The following is a 17,494-nucleotide window of genomic DNA, read 5'->3' as shown; positions in this document are numbered from 1 at the left end:
TAAAGTTCAAAACTACTCATGAAAATATACTTGTTTGTTTAGTTCAGTGAACAGTCAGCAAAAAACGTTTCAGCCAAAAACCAAAGAGTTATCGAGTTCATAACTAATCATTGAGATAAAAAGAAAACTGCGTAGGAAGATCTGGACGTGGAATGTTTACATATACACCGTGGTGTCAGTGATAAAGAATTCCAAAGGAAATACAAATTATATGTATTCGTATTCAGCCAATAAGAATGTTTCCAATCACTTATAGAAATAAGCGTAATAGTAAAGGTAACTCCCGATCCAGAGAGTTCCCCTTCGCATGCGAATAATAATAAGAAAAATATATTAGATTCTGTAGATTCTATAATAACCCATGTATCTTGTGATAATATTTACCAGCTATTGGATGTTCTAGACGAAGTGGATTCAAACCTTTTTCTAATTGAATATCAGCTGGTTCCGACCCAGACTTCACGGACTACTTCGTACAGTATTGATTTCTAAAGTAATTTTACGTTACATTGTGAAATAATACACTTCATGAGTCATATTTTAAATGATACGCAATTTTCCCAACTCTTTCTGGGTATAAGTAGACATTGGTTCACACGGAAGTGTATTGTTTGTAATTAAGCACAAAACGTACGCAGTAGGCCATCTGTATGCTGCCCACCACGGGTATCGAAACATGGTTTCTGGCGTTGTAAGACTGCAGATATACCGCTGTCCCACTAAGGGTGCACGTTCTGGTAACACATTAATAAGTCACAGGGACAAGGAATGAGACTTGAGTCTATGACAGCCGTCCTCACTAAATACAAGACTGGATACGGAATCACGTGGTTTTTAAGGGAGCGAGCTTTACTTCTTTAGCTATAACCGACTTGAAGACTATTACTATCAATTGTATGGACCCAAGCTTAAGCAATCCTGTAACCATGGTAACAACTCAGTGTTTGAAGAGTATGCCCAAGTAAAAGAGTAGGATATGCTCACCCCCCTTGAATTTGAAACAGACACCCACACTTTTTATAAAAAGGTATACCGTATTAATTAAGAAGACAGACTAGAGGAAGGTTTTTACTACCAGTACCTCCTATTGACCAAAGGGGCAACAAAGACGTTACTTGAAGAATACAACATATATGACAGAGTTAGACTTGGCTTAGCGTGCCGAGGATAAAAGGTGAAACCTTAATGTTTATATTAAGTATTTTGTGCAACTTGACAGGAGAGACTGGAAGAACTCCCTATTATTACTACCCACTTGGGATACTACCGAGGACCGAATGTCTTGTATTAAAACAATTTTGATACTAAATTCGGCGGCAAGTCACCTGACAACCACAGCGACGGTATAATTAGTATATAATACTACTATGTGGTCTCTCCCTAGTAATTACATCGCGGGTGTGAATGGATTTACCAATATTTCGTATAGAAGTTCATTAGGTCCACACGGAGGTATACACAAACATTTAGGTTTCAGTTTACATCTTGCAGTTTTTGGGGCATTTCTGATTTGATTTTTACTGCTACTTAACTCCCTCTTTAATGTTAGGTCCATACGGAAATACGCACATGATTTTTTATATTTTGCGTTTTTCAGTTTTTATGAGTGTGTTTTTGAGTTTCTTTTTATAATTACATGTAAGAGAGAAACTAAGATAACCTTTCGTTTACGATGACTTTACACGACTTACGGCCAGTGGACGGTCATTCCAAGTAGTCACAAAATAAATTTTTACATTTTTTTTGGCGTTTCACAAATAGCGTGATGCCACCAAAAATTGATCGTTTTTGGAAAAGAGTTTGTAGCAGCTCTTTCCGACGTAAATATATCAGAATATCAAGGTGTGTTTCGATAAGCAATTTGGAATATCAAAATGGAGATATTCCTTGTTTACGATGCAATTGGAAAATAAAGGAATATGTATCAATTTGGGAGAGTCAGGCCTATCTAGCCGTGGTTAACGAAGTATGGCGTCTGGTAACAGTAAGAAACAACAATGAAAATACTAGTGTCTTCAAATATTGGTGATTATTAGAGTATCTCGCCCGATAAGTATATAATCCAAAGAGACAAAATATAATATTAGTTGGTTGTTACAGTCAATGTTCTATAAGCCTCGGAAGCTATAATTGTGATCAACAATTATTAATCGAAAAAAAAATAAATAGAATTTGGTCAGGAACGTTTATAGAATTCAAACATTACAAACCTTTCAACTCCAATGAATTAACTTCGGACTTTAGTATTTCTAAGAGAACATTAAATATCTTCGTCAGTAAAAAAAAGTCAGCTTGTAAGCAGTGCGAGGCCAGCCAAGAAAAGGCAGCTAGCTAGCTTAAGCGAGGTGTAACAATATCAACTCAGAATTAATTCGCTCGTCGTTCTATACCAGATAGAAGACTCGGGTACAGTTGAAAAGTTTGTAAAACGTGCATATGAACCAATATTTATAATAACCGTTGTTATAAATTGTATTGTTTGTATCCTAAAATGTGTGAAGAAATAAAATTTAAGTATCAATCTTGTTGACAAATATCTTAAATTGGATGCATATTAACATTTAATGAACTTCTAAATTTAAATTACGGCTATTTGAAATCAAAATACGTAACATACTAAATTGGAGACTTGTTGGAACTAAATTATAACATCAGAAGACGCTTCCACGAAATATTCGATCAACAGTCGCGCATCTCAAGGCAGCTGCAGAATGGATTAATTATGTATTATGCTATTCCATGCCAAGGCATAATGGCTGATTAAATCACTAGATGCACTGCCCATTAATTTCTATGCTATCCGACTGTTGAAATGAAGTAGATGTTCTCATCCACTAGATGGCCGATTGAACATTTGAAGGGTTGTTTTGAATTAAGCACAAAGCTACACAATAGGCTATCTGTGCTCTGCCCACCATGGGTATCGAAACACTGTTTTTAGCGTTGTAAGTCCGCAGACATACCGCTGAGCCACTGGGGGGCACATATGAAGGGAAAAAAGGGGCGAGTTGTAAAAACGAGTCTTACTAAGAATCCTTTTGCAATGGAATATATGCTACAGAGTGATTTTCAAGATTCATTGTCGTCAGTTTTTTTGGGTTTTTTTAGCGTGACTGAACATGGCAACATGGGTTGTAACGACGTGGTGAGGCTCAAAATTGTTTTAATATAAATCTTACTGAATCCCTGTTTAAATAACAGGGATATTTCTTTGAAATTCTTAAAAAGAACTGTAATGCTAGCAGGCCCATATTGTTGGAAAATCTTTGTTTTCTACTCCGACATGCCTCACTCGTTTTACAAGCAGAAAAATGGAAAGCTATTTTTGTGAAAGTTGGAATTATGATCACTTTTTCCTGGAATTAATATGCGAATACATCTTTACTCATGTACATTTAAAGATTCATGTAGTCTGTGTTCTGCTGAACAGGACGTAGTCAGCTCTACCTTAAACTTCTGGTATGTTGCACACAAAATAAACACTTCACATTTGGTTATTATAAATAAGAATATTTAATTCCCTACGATGTGCAAAAGTAACAAATAATGATATTAGTCAATTTTAGTTCTCGTCTAATAGAAACGTATTTCCCCTTCTTTCAGCAACAAACATCGTACGCTTTGTGCGTCCTAGTACAAACAATGTGGATGAAGTGTGTCCGATATTTGTCTTTGAATGAGACGAGTTCCTATAATAAGCCTCACCTGCCAGGAACAAGATAACGTCTTCTTCTGTTACCTTATACTTTTACCAGAGATAACCCCGCTAAGGAACGTACAGCTAATAGGACAAAATATCCAACAAGAAATTTAATCAAAACCATCAAGCATGTTAGTCTACAAGTATTGGAATGAAAGACAGTCAGAAAACAAATTAACCGAAATGTTTTATTCAAGCTGATTTCGCTTATCAGGTGGTTGCAAGTCACCCTTGTTTCAAGTTTACTTTGGAAAAGTCTTTTTCCTTTTGTTGCTTTTATATCCCCGTGCATTCGTGATAGCGTTGTTATGAGTTATGTTAGTGACTTCATTCTCATCAAGAAATGTAGAAGTGATTACTCTGTTATAAGACAGGAGCTTATCATTCCTAAAATATTACATACAGAATGACAATTACAACTTAATGAAATGGCTAATTGGAAAAAAACTGATGAAGATTGTACGTATAAAAAGGATCGTTCGCACATTTCTCTTGTGATTTAACTTTTACCCTTTTGGTTGTATTTGTGGTAACCTGAAAGTTTAACGAGATTTACAGAAACCACAAAATAAATAATACATCATTATTGTGTGTGTGTTGTTGGTTTGTTACGCTAGGTCCAATAACATCTACAAGGTACAGAACAAAACAACGAAAGACGAGAACATTAGTTAATGCGAGAGCTCTTGTTGGCGTGAATATAGTTCTAACAGTCGTTTTACTACTGTTGAAGTAAGAAACGTTTGTTGGAATGAGGAGGGGTTAATCACATTTCACACGCCCCAATGATTACGTAGCAAGCTCGGAGATATATAAAACTCTAAAAATCGGGTTTCGATGCCCGTGGTGGGCATAGCACAGTTAGCTCAGTGTGTAGTTTTATGCTTAATTACAAGCAAGTCATTCACTGAAGCAATAGTTAGTATTTATCTCAGTTATTCAAATTTGTAAGATAATAACATGCAAAAATTATGCTTGCCGCACATAGAGCGGGATTAAAGACGTATTTTACGTATTCCAATTTATCACGAACGAGTCTCCGATTTATTGTTACGTCTTACGAGGTCAAATAGCTGGAAATTTTCATTTTAATATAGAAGTTAATTGAATGTATCAAATTTACGATATCTGCTAACGAGTTTGATGCACACAATTTTCTTTCTTAACACTAATATATATAAAATATATATTAGTTTGCATTATAAACAGCAATACAATTTATAACTTATTACAAATTTATATACATTAGTTTTACAAACTTATACACAGTATCGAGTCTTGTATGTGGTCCAAAATGGAATCTTTTATCGAAGGTTCACCGAGAGCGACGTAATTCCACGTTGATACACCTTACACCTCACTTGACGGGCATACTAGACAGCTATATTCTTATTTAGTCCACAGCTAAAGTTTTACAATGTCTTCATGGAAATACTAACGTTCGAAGTTAATTCACTGAAGTCTGACGGCTCGTAATGTTCAAAGTCTGTATTTTTCCCTACTAATAAGCATTTTTAACAATTATAGCTTCCGAGATTAATAGTATACTGACTGTAGCGACCCGACAATATTATACGGTCTCCCATGTTGCGATGGCTACCTTTGATACTCATTAAAAGAGATTCTCGAATATTCAGTTGGCCCAACAGTACTGGTATTTACATATACTCTTAAAAAAAAAAATAAACGCAAAAGGCAAAATATGAAACAAATTGTTAACAAGTTTATTACGGGTAATTCTGTATGACATGTGTGAAACTTTGCACATTCACTGCTGAACATCCAAAGTCTGCAAAGGCGAAGTCCACGCTCACTAGGTGAAGTTTAACGTCACTCAACGTCAATAACGAGTATGTCCCCCGTGAGCATCAATAACTGCTTGGCATCTCCTGCCCATGGAAGCGATGAGATGACGAATCACATCCTGTGGAATGGCTGTCCACTCAGCCTGCAAAGCTGCTGCAAGCTGAGGTAGAGACTGCGGTTGAGGTTGTCGCCGTCGCAGACGTCGGTCCAACTCGTCCCAAAGATTATCAATGGGGTTTAAATCTGGTGATCTGGAGGGCCAGGGAAGAACGTTGATGTTGTGGTGTCTCAAGAAGACAGTGGTGAGTCGGGCTGTGTGAGGACGGGCGTTGTCATGTTGAAAAACGTCGTTAACGTTCACCATTATGGGTTGCACATGGGCCCTAAGAATCTCGTAGACGGTTGCGTACGATCTGATCGGAAATCTTTCGCAGCCCTGGTATGGTTGAGGCAGTAGACGTCGCAGTGGTGGTCCCATCCCGAAGGTGACGCAACCGGATGTTGCAATCTTGTGCGGTCGTGGTCACACGAGGTCTGCCAGATCGTGGACGGTCACGAGTTGATCCGTGTTGTTGGTGACGATTCCATAGCCTTGTGATGGTGCTTGGGTGGACATTCACAGTTCTGGCATCATCTGATCGAGATTCGCCTGCTTCAAATCGACCAATGACGTTGTTGCGTTGTGCTTCAGTCAGTCTTGGCATAACTGTATTGCGCGTCGGTGGCTTAACACTGAGCTATGGAAACCGAGAACCCGTCACTTTTATAGGGATTTTGCACTTGCAGAACATGCAGATCTCTCAAACAAATTTATTGGACATGCATGCGTTTTGGCGAAAAATCCGATGTTTGCCTCTGTTTTCAAAGTGCACAACTTTTTATTGTCATTTTGGTCTGATAATCAGTGCCTTAACATGTGTAACATCACATACTCTGAGCTTGTAACGTTATTAGATATATTTCTCTTTAAAATAACAAAAATATCCCTTTTGCGTTTCTTGTTATGAAGAGTATATATTATATATACACACACACACACACACTCTCTTTTCTTACGCTCGATAATCTTTTACAAATATAGAGAACAAGCGGAACTTTCGAAATACACTTAACAAAAGTTAAATGCACTTCTAAATATATATTAAACTGAAACATTAAAATAAATGTATAATAGTAAATCCACTACCGGTGGAGATCAAATTTTGTAAGCGAGTTCTCAGAACTGAACTTCGTAAGTAATTCTAATATAGTTCAATACTACATATTAACTACAGATGTGAAATACATAAATACAAGCGACGGGTGAATAGCAAAATATCAAGTTTTATATTTATAATGAAGTAAAGATAACAAATGATTTTGTTAAACGGCTTAATAAATGTTTATGCATTAAGAAGTTATTATTTCGTAGTTTTTATAAGGTTATACGAAACGAATAAAATCGCTATTATCAAAGTGACACACCTGGAAACTTTTCTTTTTAACGAGATACCCAGTCTTTGGTTTCTCTCTCTCATTTGGGGGAAGGGAGTAATTGCACTCTGTTCTTCCCTTATTTTGGTCACATAAAATATAACCTGTCATATTCTCGAACGCTAGAAACATTAAACATGACTCGCACAATTAATAAGAATTTTAAAAAATAAAAATAACATTATTGTAGCTACACAATAATATAAATAAGTCAGTTGTTATGCTTAAACTTTCTGACAAACGAATGGTAACCTTACACCAGTTCTAAAAGCTCAGGAAGAAGTAGACATACTTTTTTTTTTTTTTCACAAGAATGTTTTTAATGAAGAGCATGTTTTATATTGGGTTGAGGAATAATTCGTGAGCGTTTTCTCAAGTTAAAAAATATATTCATAAATGAAACGCTTTCGCAAAATATTTCATGTCATTTGGTAGATAATTTTTTGCTCTAATAGATGGTGTGTTTGATTTTCATACGTCTTTAATTTTTGCTTTCATTTTCAGCTCATTAAATGGAATGTCAAGTGGACAAAATCGAACATTTTCGACACCATCTGCTTTTCGCATTTAATTTCTTACAATTTCGTTTAAAACAATGCATACTATATACCTAGGTATTACATGAAATAAAGTATCATAATAAATGTTTTGGGTGTAATGTGTTCATGCATTGAAGTATTGTATAGTCTTGCATGTAATGCTTAAATGAAATTATTTAAAAATGCTCACGAATTATTCCTCAACCTAATAATTAGTAACTATGTTCCATCTACAGTTACTAGTGTTTCTTGTATGGAGATGTGGGGGACACAATGGACATTTATGGCATGTCTTGTACTTGTTGCGTAGGAATGTTCTTAAACTTAAAACCTGATATGATAAACATATGATAATAAGTCTTGAAGGATTCTCGACTGGAGAATTTTAAATGCGAGTGCAGAATAGCAAATCTTTAGAAGGAATAAAAACGGACATGTTATAACAACCCAGGGGATACATTCAGGATGTGTCTTGAACACACACATATATATCCGATACCGACACGTTAATACTTTCGTTCGAAAATTTTTGTATCACAGTTTTATCTGGACCTGTTTTTAGATCCTTTCTGTAAATCTTGGAGGGTCAGGTTCTACTTATACCTCCTCCCTCCTGAATATTGCTAATTATTAGTAGTAGTTAGGCTTCAGTATTGTAACGAGTTTCGTTTGTTCTTTCTGGTACTCTAGTTTCCAGGGCCACGTTCGTCTTTTGCGAGATTTGTTAATATTAGATAATTTGGCTATGGACGATTAGTTTACTTTTTAACCTTCGGTAGTTTTGTTCTGTTGAGTTTGTATTATCGAGTTTATAATTAATTGGCGCGAGTGAAAGTTCCGCTCTCTCTCTCTTTTTGTCGGCACTTGGGTATAAAATACCCGGGAGGGCAGGTTGTTTTGACTTTATTCCACCTCCTTTGTATGCATATACAGCGTATAAATGTTCCTGGATGTGAAACTGTCCTTTTGTTGAATTTCGCGTAAAAGCTTCACGAGGGCCATATGTTAACAAGCAAATAGCAACTTTAAACCACTTTTAAAACATCAAGGGAAGAAAGTTATTGGTTTTGACAAAAATGCTTTTGATAAACAAGCTTCTTGATCATTGGTAACTTCATATCCTCTACAATTACTGGAGTACACGCATTTCTTGTGTGGAATAGTGAGGGCGCGGTTGACTCAACAAGTACTCCGCTGACAGTGATAAATAGATATAAACACATCTACTAAATCCTAAACTTCAGTAGGATAAACATTTGCAACACTTCCAGAGATCCAGAAGCTGGTGTATTGAAAACTCAAAATAGAAACAATCATCAATATCTTGCTGAAACGCAGAAAAATCCAGTGCCTTTGTACTCGAGCCCAAATCGCTTAGGCTCAGGAATATGAGGTTTGCTCGTTTGAATTTCGCGCAAAGCTACACCAGGGTTATCTGCGCACAGAAATGATAAATTTCAGAATGAGACTTAACATTTTTAGGAGACGTTAATGATGAATTTCAGTAGGATAAAATAAGTCCAACACTTCCGAGTCTTTAATTTAGTAATATTGCTGGTATTGTTTGTTTTTACAAATAGGTTAAATGTTTAATATTTTATCTTGTACCTTTTGCGAAAGAAGTTTGTTAAAATGAAAACCCGATATGAAAATAGATGGTAATAAGTTTTGAAGGACTCCCGACTGTAAAGATATAAAAAAGTGAATTCAGAATACTAAATATTTATAATTGAAAAAACAGCATGGATATGTTATGACAACTGCTAGCTCCATACCGGGTGGTCAGCACACACGTTTACGATACGCCAACGATAATAATTCCGTTCATGAAAACTTTCACACCAGTTTACTGAAAAGGCACACACACACACTTACCTCCTGGATTTGAAACAAACCATTATTTTCTGCGAACACAAACCGGAAACACGTCAAGAGATATCTCAAGTCCCCCCCCTCCCCATATAGTAAATACAGCAAGGAATGTTGACGTTGCCAAATTACTTCTGCAACTTCACAAACGCAGTAGCTGATGTCACACGACGATATGCCTTGTGGAATGTGAATATGGATTTAAACCGTTTACCTAAATTAGAATACCATTCACGTTTTTGATTAACTAGATTGACTTCTATTGTATTTCAAAAGGATCATGTCTATAACAGTGGGAGGAAGAATCTGAAGAGAAGGTTCATTCTTAGAATTATTTTTGTTATGATGTGAATACAGATTATGACAAGTAAAACACTCGTTCCTTCAAATACGTACAATAAGAAAAAGAGTACTTTTAGAGCAGGCCTTTCTTTCAAGTCAAGAACATAAATCAGTCAGTAGAAACTATAAACGAATTTTAATAGATCGACAATAATTATTTTTATAGAAAATAAAAAAAACTGTTTATTATATATGCGGCAGCTTTCCAACTAAATTATTGTGTAATGTGTTGCTCCCCTTTTGTCTGAGCGAACGTTGCCTATTAGTCGGCATGTATCATTGATTCAATGATTCATGGTTCACGTGCCGCTGCTACAAAAACAACGAAAGTAAACAAAAAAAAACAAAAAACTGAGCACCACACTTAACTCCTGACTGAGTTATAAAAAATGACTAAAATTCCGCTATTCAGTTAGAATAGGTGCCTTTCTTCTCGTCTATCAGTTAAGTTAGGAACAGCTATTGCATATTACCATTGTTTAGCTTTGCACGAGTATCCAAAACAAACAAATCCTCTTTTGTTACCGTGTGAAAAATGAACCTTTCTGTTTGTTCTTGTTGCAGTGTATACTGTGCAATATTTCTCTTTTTGTGGTTATGGACATTTAGTAGGTACTATACGAGCTCAAGTCGATAGCTTGATTAGTAGAAGTTACGGTTAATAGAAGTCGCAAAATAAAATACACGGTTGTGATCTTGTAAGTCTTGGGTGTAACGTGAAGGTTCTCACGTGGCAACATAAAACGAATATTTTAAAAGCCTGAAGGAAATTAATGTTCTACGAATAAAAATAAACTCTATTAAGAATACAAATGTCCATGCAGTATTATTTTTAATTAGTAAATTAAGATGGTTACTGTCAATCGGTAAGTAGTAATTGCCACTGTCTAGTGGAAACCTACAATTAACGCGTTCTATCAGTGATTAGATGTTATTGGTTAGTTCTATTGTACGAAAGCAACATTTAAAACTAAAAGTTCGGAGAATGGGGAAAGAAAGAAACTATTATAAATGTACAAAAATCTCATTATGACAACCTTGTAACTCAGTATTAGAGATTTCTTAGTGACACATTCACATAGTCTCCAAAATTTTCTGAGAAGTGGGTTCCTTGTCAAGTTTTGATACAGCATTTAATTCCTATTTCTTGGACAGGTCTTCAATTGTTACAGTTCAGAAGCTCTTTGAATGCTATCCTTCGTAACAACATTTTAAAACTTTTTATTAATTCGTAATCTGTCTTTATTACAGTCCATCATAGTGTCAGTTTTTAATTGTTACCCTGCCCTTAGTCCCCCGTAGTACTGGTCTTTATACACTAACACTTTCATTACTTCTGTTAATTGCCAGCCTTGAATTCCTAACGAATAACACAAACTATCTGTAGTAAAGTCCACTAATGTGCTTTCGTTCTTAAGAAAAGTATAAAGAAGTACTTTGTGCAATTTCCTCGTCTTGATTCAAGAGATACTTTATAGTGCAATATACGTGCACTGTATGGCAAACGGTATCCGTTTGGAGCCCCACCCAAGTAGTCTGTGAGCACGTGAGAATATATAGAACATGTACATACACAGATATAGGTATACTCCAACAGGTGTGTGACGCAGCTTTTCTATCTTGCACAGCAATAACAAAACACAAAAAGGACACTTACCTATATTAACTATCTTAATTCCTTCGTTATTTTGAAGAAACATGAGGGACAACGACACATTTTCCAGCTTTTGGGACCTAAAATTTGGTCGCTTGTTGTACCTGGGCAGTTTTTTTCCAGACAGTACTTCGACTAAGGCTATCAGCCGTAGCCCATCGGACAAATCAGTTTCTAAGTTCCCGATAGTTTTATTGACGGGTTTGAGATGTTCATTAGCCCACCTGGTAAATGTGTTTTGTTGAATTCTTTTCCAGACGGCATCTTCAGCCAGCTCACGTTCCATTTCGTCCTCTTCCTGTCCGGTAACACCAGCTTGTGTGTATGAGATTTTTGGCTCTTTTGAATTCATTGGTCTGATTCGACGCTATCGCCACCTAGAGAGAATTACACAAATCACGTTGACAACTATTCAAGAAAGTTATATATGAAAGCAACATACAACCTCTTAATTTCTACGGTTATTTAAACTCGAAGACAATAGTACGAATTTTCACTGATAATCCACTGTACAGCATTCTAAATTGAAATAAAAATTTTCGTAACTGTGAGGCAAAAATATAAACAAGTATTGTAATAAAGCAAAAGATGTGTAACATGCTTAGTATATTTTAAACAAAAATGGGATTCAAAATGCAACAACGAAGGTCCTTCTATAATATCTTCAATGTTTTTTATTTTTTATTATTTTACAGATATTCCGTCTTACCCTAGAGCTTAAACTTTTAATTCTCAAAGATTTTTGTTTAATCTTACTTAACTGTAACTCTGGTCTTTTCCGTTACACTTAAACACCCGACGTAATAAAAACATTCACTTGCCTGAATAGTTACTGCCTACCATTGGACATTTGTATTATCGAAAAGATGTTTCTAATTTATGGAACTAAACCAAAGTAATGAAAGAAGTCGTTGTGTTCGCGTCTTCTCTTAATTAATGTCATAAAACAACAGAGAGGGTTCTTTCGTTAATTAATTCTACATCATTACATTTAATTAGTGTCATACAACACTCGCTTATTTCCAAGCATATCGTATTATAACTTTTGTTTTATAATTACGTTTCTGTTTAAAATGGTTAACAACGTGACTGTAGCGCTATGTGGAGAAGAACTATAAACGAAATCTGAATATCTGTTTAATTAAAGATGCTTTCATTGAGGTTATATTGTAGTGAATCACCAGCTTTCCTCTCGAGCGTTTAGTGTTTTTTATAAGATAACGGAATACAACATACTCTCCGCAACAAAACATAATACACCACCGATAAGTGAATACAGCTTACCATCCTTAACAGAGTAAAATGTATCATCCAGATGTGTATGAAACCTGCCACCCACAACAGAACATGTCCTCGATAAATGAATACAACATACCACCTTTAATAGAATGTAACATACAATCCAGAACTAAAGAAAGCTTATTACCTAATGCTAAAAACAACATAAAATTCATAAATGAATATAATATACACTACAGAAGAAAATATATTTCTCATAAAAATACCCATAACTGAATACAAGATACTTCCCATGACAGAACACATTGCCCATAAATAATTCAACACCCATTATTGAATACACCGTAATACCCGTAAATGTAAGAACTAACCTGTTCATGGGTAAAATCCGTAAATAACTGCTTCTCTTATTCAAATCTAAACTATAACACCAGTTGATCATACAGCACCTAGACTTGTTAATTGGATCAGATTGATTATTCAGGGGAGGATCGACTCAGGCTATAAAGTAGGATAAGAATATCTACAGCAAAGGTAGGAACGACAATTATCGAAATTATACCACATACGTACTACAGTCAAAGGTAGGAATAAAAGTGAAATAGATAGCCAAGATGGATTCTACAGGTGAAGGTAGGGAAGCTGGTTAGAAAGATTGGCCGGGTGGACTTTACAAACGAAGGTAGGGATACTAGCTCTGAAGATAGGCCAGGTGGACTCTACAGTCGAGGGAAATAATGCTAGTTGTTGTAGTGGAGCTTTAGGTAAGGTGGTTTGTTGTTTATGAATTTCGCGCAAAGCTACTTGAGGGCTATCTGCGCTAGCCTTCCCTAATTTAGCAATGTAAGACTGTAGGGAAGGCAGCTAGTCGTCACCACCCACCGCCAACTCTTGGGCTACTCTTTTATTAACGAATAGCGGGATTGACCGTCACATTATAACGCCCCCACGGCTAAAAGGGCGAGCATGTTTGGCGCGACGGGGATGCGAACCCACGACCCTCAAATTACGGGTAGCACGCCCTAACCCACCTGGCCATACCGGGCCAGGCAGGGTGTACTTAGTTCGTTTGAAAACTTTAATGGATTGCAAGTGCTCATTAAAAGAAAATAAACCGAAGTTTCTGCTTCTATACCGAGACTCAGGAATGCTAGTTATAAATATGAAATAGATGTACTTTACATCTATTAAAAATAGATCACAAGTGTGAGTATGAATATTAGCATAAAGATAGGTTAAATGGAATAGAGACATAAGTAGAAATGGTAGTTACAAAATTGAACGATATGGACGAGGGTAAAATCAGTAGAGACAAAGATAAGTTATATGGACTTTACACGTAATGATCAGCGAATAGCTATAAAGACAAAGTACCCACTTTTCTCCCCTACCATCTGAAAGTTAAGTTATATACACATATTTCTGTTTTACGCAGCAAACGTTTCAGTGAAAAAAGATGAATGTTAAAAGGTATAGATGCATTTGATAAATAACCTTTTTAAGATAGTTATGAATCAACTTAGAATTCTTTAAACTGTACTTTGTAATTGATAGGGCGTTGAACACCCACACGCGATTGTTAACGCATGACGTCACATGATCAGCAGGCAGTTCGTGAGAAGCAATGTCATCAAATCTCTTAGAAATTTAAACTTAAAGTTTAGGAGCATCAACAAATTGAGACATACATCGTTAGAAGGAGTGACTAATAATTTCCAATAGATTATTTTTTATTCTCTGTTAGTAAATAAAGTTTGATTTCAATATTTAATTCAAACGCTTAAGGTACTTTAGGCATGGAATTCCTTGAACTGAGAAATATTGAGTTCTGTGAAAAGTGTTATAGCGGAAACATTTTAAATGATGTAAACGGTGGAGCAAATGACTTTAGAACCACTAGCTTAGAAACAACTATTTCTCTTCCTCCTCCAAACTACTTGCAATCTTCCATGTTTAACACAGTAAATTTCGCCCTCTAGCGATAAGTTTGTTTCTTAACTTACATTTTGTCTAAAGTCATTTGCTCCACCGTTTACATCATTTAAAATGTTTCCGCTACAACACTTTTTACAGAACTCAATATTTCTCAGATCAACGAATTCCATGCCTAAAAGTAATTTAAGCGTTTGAATTAAATATTGAAATCATTATAACTCATTCTAGTACGAGTAACCGACTCTGCCCCATATCATGTTGAAATACTGATGTCTGTCTGTTTGTAGTTAAGCACAAAGAAATAAAAAGGTTTCTAGCGTCTTAAATCCACAGTCATACAGCATACTGATGTCAAAATTAATACTCTTTGTAATGTTTCAAACTTAGGTTCTCCTAAATAATTAATGGCTATTAATTATTAATTTCTTACATGAATAATAAAAAAAGAGAATATTAGTATTGTTAGGTGAAATATGTACTTGTAAAATAAAGTTTGTGGCTAAGTGTTTGTAATGGTTAACGTGTCAGGCTGCAGATATGAAAAATCAAAATTTAGAACCTACTGTCCCACTAAAAAATACGCAGCGTTTTAAATGGGATAATTTTTAGGGTTACAAGTCTCAGGACTCATCGCTGAGCCAGTGAGGAGTACTAGTCCAGATTATAGTGAAGCTAAATTTCTTTTTCTAGTCATTATATGCAGTTCGTACTCACCAAGTGTGTTAAGGCGTACGACTCGTAATCTGAGGGTCGCGGGTTCGCATCCCCGTCGCGCCAAACTATGCTCGCCTTTTCAGCCGTGGGGGCGTTATAATGTTACAGTCAATCCCACTATTCGTTGGTAAAAGAGTAGCCCAAGAGTTGGCGGTGGGTGGTGATGACTAGCTGCCTTCCCTCTAGTCTTACACTGCTAAATTAGGGACGGCTAGCACAGATAGGCCTCGAGTAGCTTTGTGCAAAATTCAAAACAAACAAACAAACAAACAGTTCGTACTCACACTTATACTTTTAATTTTTAAACTTAACAGGAAAATTACAGCAAGACTCAGGACTACACTCGACGAAAAACGGAAACAAGGCTTAGCGAATTACACATGACACAAATATTCCCACACACACACAGAAAAAAAAAACGCTTCTATTCCTGCAACCAAACATACACAGCAATATGTTCTTTTGATTTCTCACTATAAAGTTTGTCTACAGACCTAGAAGGTGCAACTTGCACGAGTGTAAACGAGTCAAAGTTTTCCAGACCAGTGATATTATACGAAATTGGTTTACTTACAGTACTAAAGACTGCGTTACTACATAGTCTGGAAGTAATGGATGAATTTTAACAGAACATTATCTATAGATTAGCCTGAAATGGATAAAACAGAATATACATACCTGGAATTCAGAGATAAATTATTTTATTCTTGTAATACTATTTTTCAAATACATGAATATTATAGGGTTTGGGAAGATAACTTTAGGAAATATGTTGTACTTATCACTTGGAACTGTATATTGATCATTTGATTTTTATTTCCCTTTCTTTCATTTCTTCTTTCACAAGGAGCAAGTTGTTTTAGAACGGCTATATCTTAAACACTAAAAAATTAAACCGGCGTTCAAGGAGGGTGGTAGAAGGCTAGAGTGTACCTGATCTACTCGATTCATTTGACCAAAAGAACGATCAGAGACACTCGTTTCTCATTTCTGGGTTTTATTTTCACTTCATTTGTGAGGCATGTATTTAATAAACTGTGTATACTTATCGCTATACAAACCCTCTTACTAGGGTGCATTTTACCATCACTGCACTGAAATGCGTAATCTATTTGTTTATTCTATACTTTCGTGTTTGTTTTTTTATTTTCACCTAGTTGTCACATACACTATGGAGTATGTTTTAAATATAACATTGTTAATAGTTTTAGTTGAGAAAATTGCTGTTGTTATGAATACTAATGTTGATGTTGTTTGTTTAAAAATGCTAATGAACAATATAAAAACGTTTGAAACACCAAACAGGTGAAAAAATGAACAATAAACGTGAGATGCTAGATACGACACGCGCACAGCATTGTGGTAATTTTAAATTACGACGTTAGACCTGTGAATGCCACTTGGTGAAACAGGTTATGCAAAATAGAAAGATTAAAACATAAGTCACGACTTTATATGAATTGTGACATATAATTTGGTTATGAGCTCGCATCAAACTGCGTGTACAGACATGCTTCATTACGTAATTAAAATCACAGTCATGGCGTACTTTTAATGCTACAGATAATTCCGAACCGTAAACACTTATAAATTAAAATTAAATAATGCACTAGTCTTTACTCACTTGTTATTTTCCTCCTGCCACCTAGTGATAAGAACTAGAAGTGCTTCTTACCGGTTGTAAAACGCTTCACTCGTAGTCTCTAGGGTAAAAGTGACGAGATGAGATAAAGTAGTGAACATATTAATAAACAACACACGTATCAGACTGTAAGATTAGTGTTACGGAAGTTACGTCACCTCTTCCTGTGACGTGCTTGTGGTCGAACGTCGAGACGGAGAATACCAAATACAGTCAGGACTGGTGGACTAACCAGGATTTGTTTATTTTCGAAAATATTTCGTCAACAGTTTAGTAAACAGTTAGCAGCTTGAATTCTTTTAGAATGATATTTTTAAAGAACTAAACTTTAGAATTCACATTTATTGTGTTTCTTTACTGCTTTTATTTTGTTATTCAAGTTAGAAAACAAGAGGAAATCATCAATAGCCGTGGCATTTGGAATTCTTTAAGACAGAATTAGCGTAAGTTAATGTAAGAGAACAGGGGCGTGGTCAAATTTATCAGTCAAAAGGGTTTGACCTTACGAATCGAAAATTGTAATTAGATGTCAAACTGGTCAAGAGATGGCGGAATAAGAGATAAACGTTTGTAGTTAAAAA

At 35.6% G+C, this 17,494-nt stretch overlaps 1 pseudogene across 1 annotated transcript in view; it reads right to left on the bottom strand.

Annotated features, from left to right (window-relative positions):
• Positions 1-17,033, bottom strand: part of LOC143250551 (filamin-A-like) — a 114,470-nt pseudogene extending 97,437 nt beyond the window's left edge. Inside the window, exons 1-2 of the transcript XR_013028240.1 lie at positions 16,896-17,033; positions 11,387-11,760 (exon numbers count right to left, since the gene is read on the bottom strand). The product of XR_013028240.1 is annotated as a filamin-A-like (transcript). The remainder of the gene's footprint in view (positions 1-11,386; positions 11,761-16,895) is intronic.
• Positions 17,034-17,494: the final 461 nt, after the last annotated feature.

The sequence above is a fragment of the Tachypleus tridentatus genome, chromosome 5 (genome assembly GCF_004210375.1).
Source record: "Tachypleus tridentatus isolate NWPU-2018 chromosome 5, ASM421037v1, whole genome shotgun sequence".
Lineage (NCBI taxonomy): Eukaryota > Metazoa > Arthropoda > Merostomata > Xiphosura > Limulidae > Tachypleus > Tachypleus tridentatus.
The sequence above is the reverse complement of the archived record's forward strand: the minus strand, read 5'-3'. Positions and strand labels throughout refer to the sequence as shown.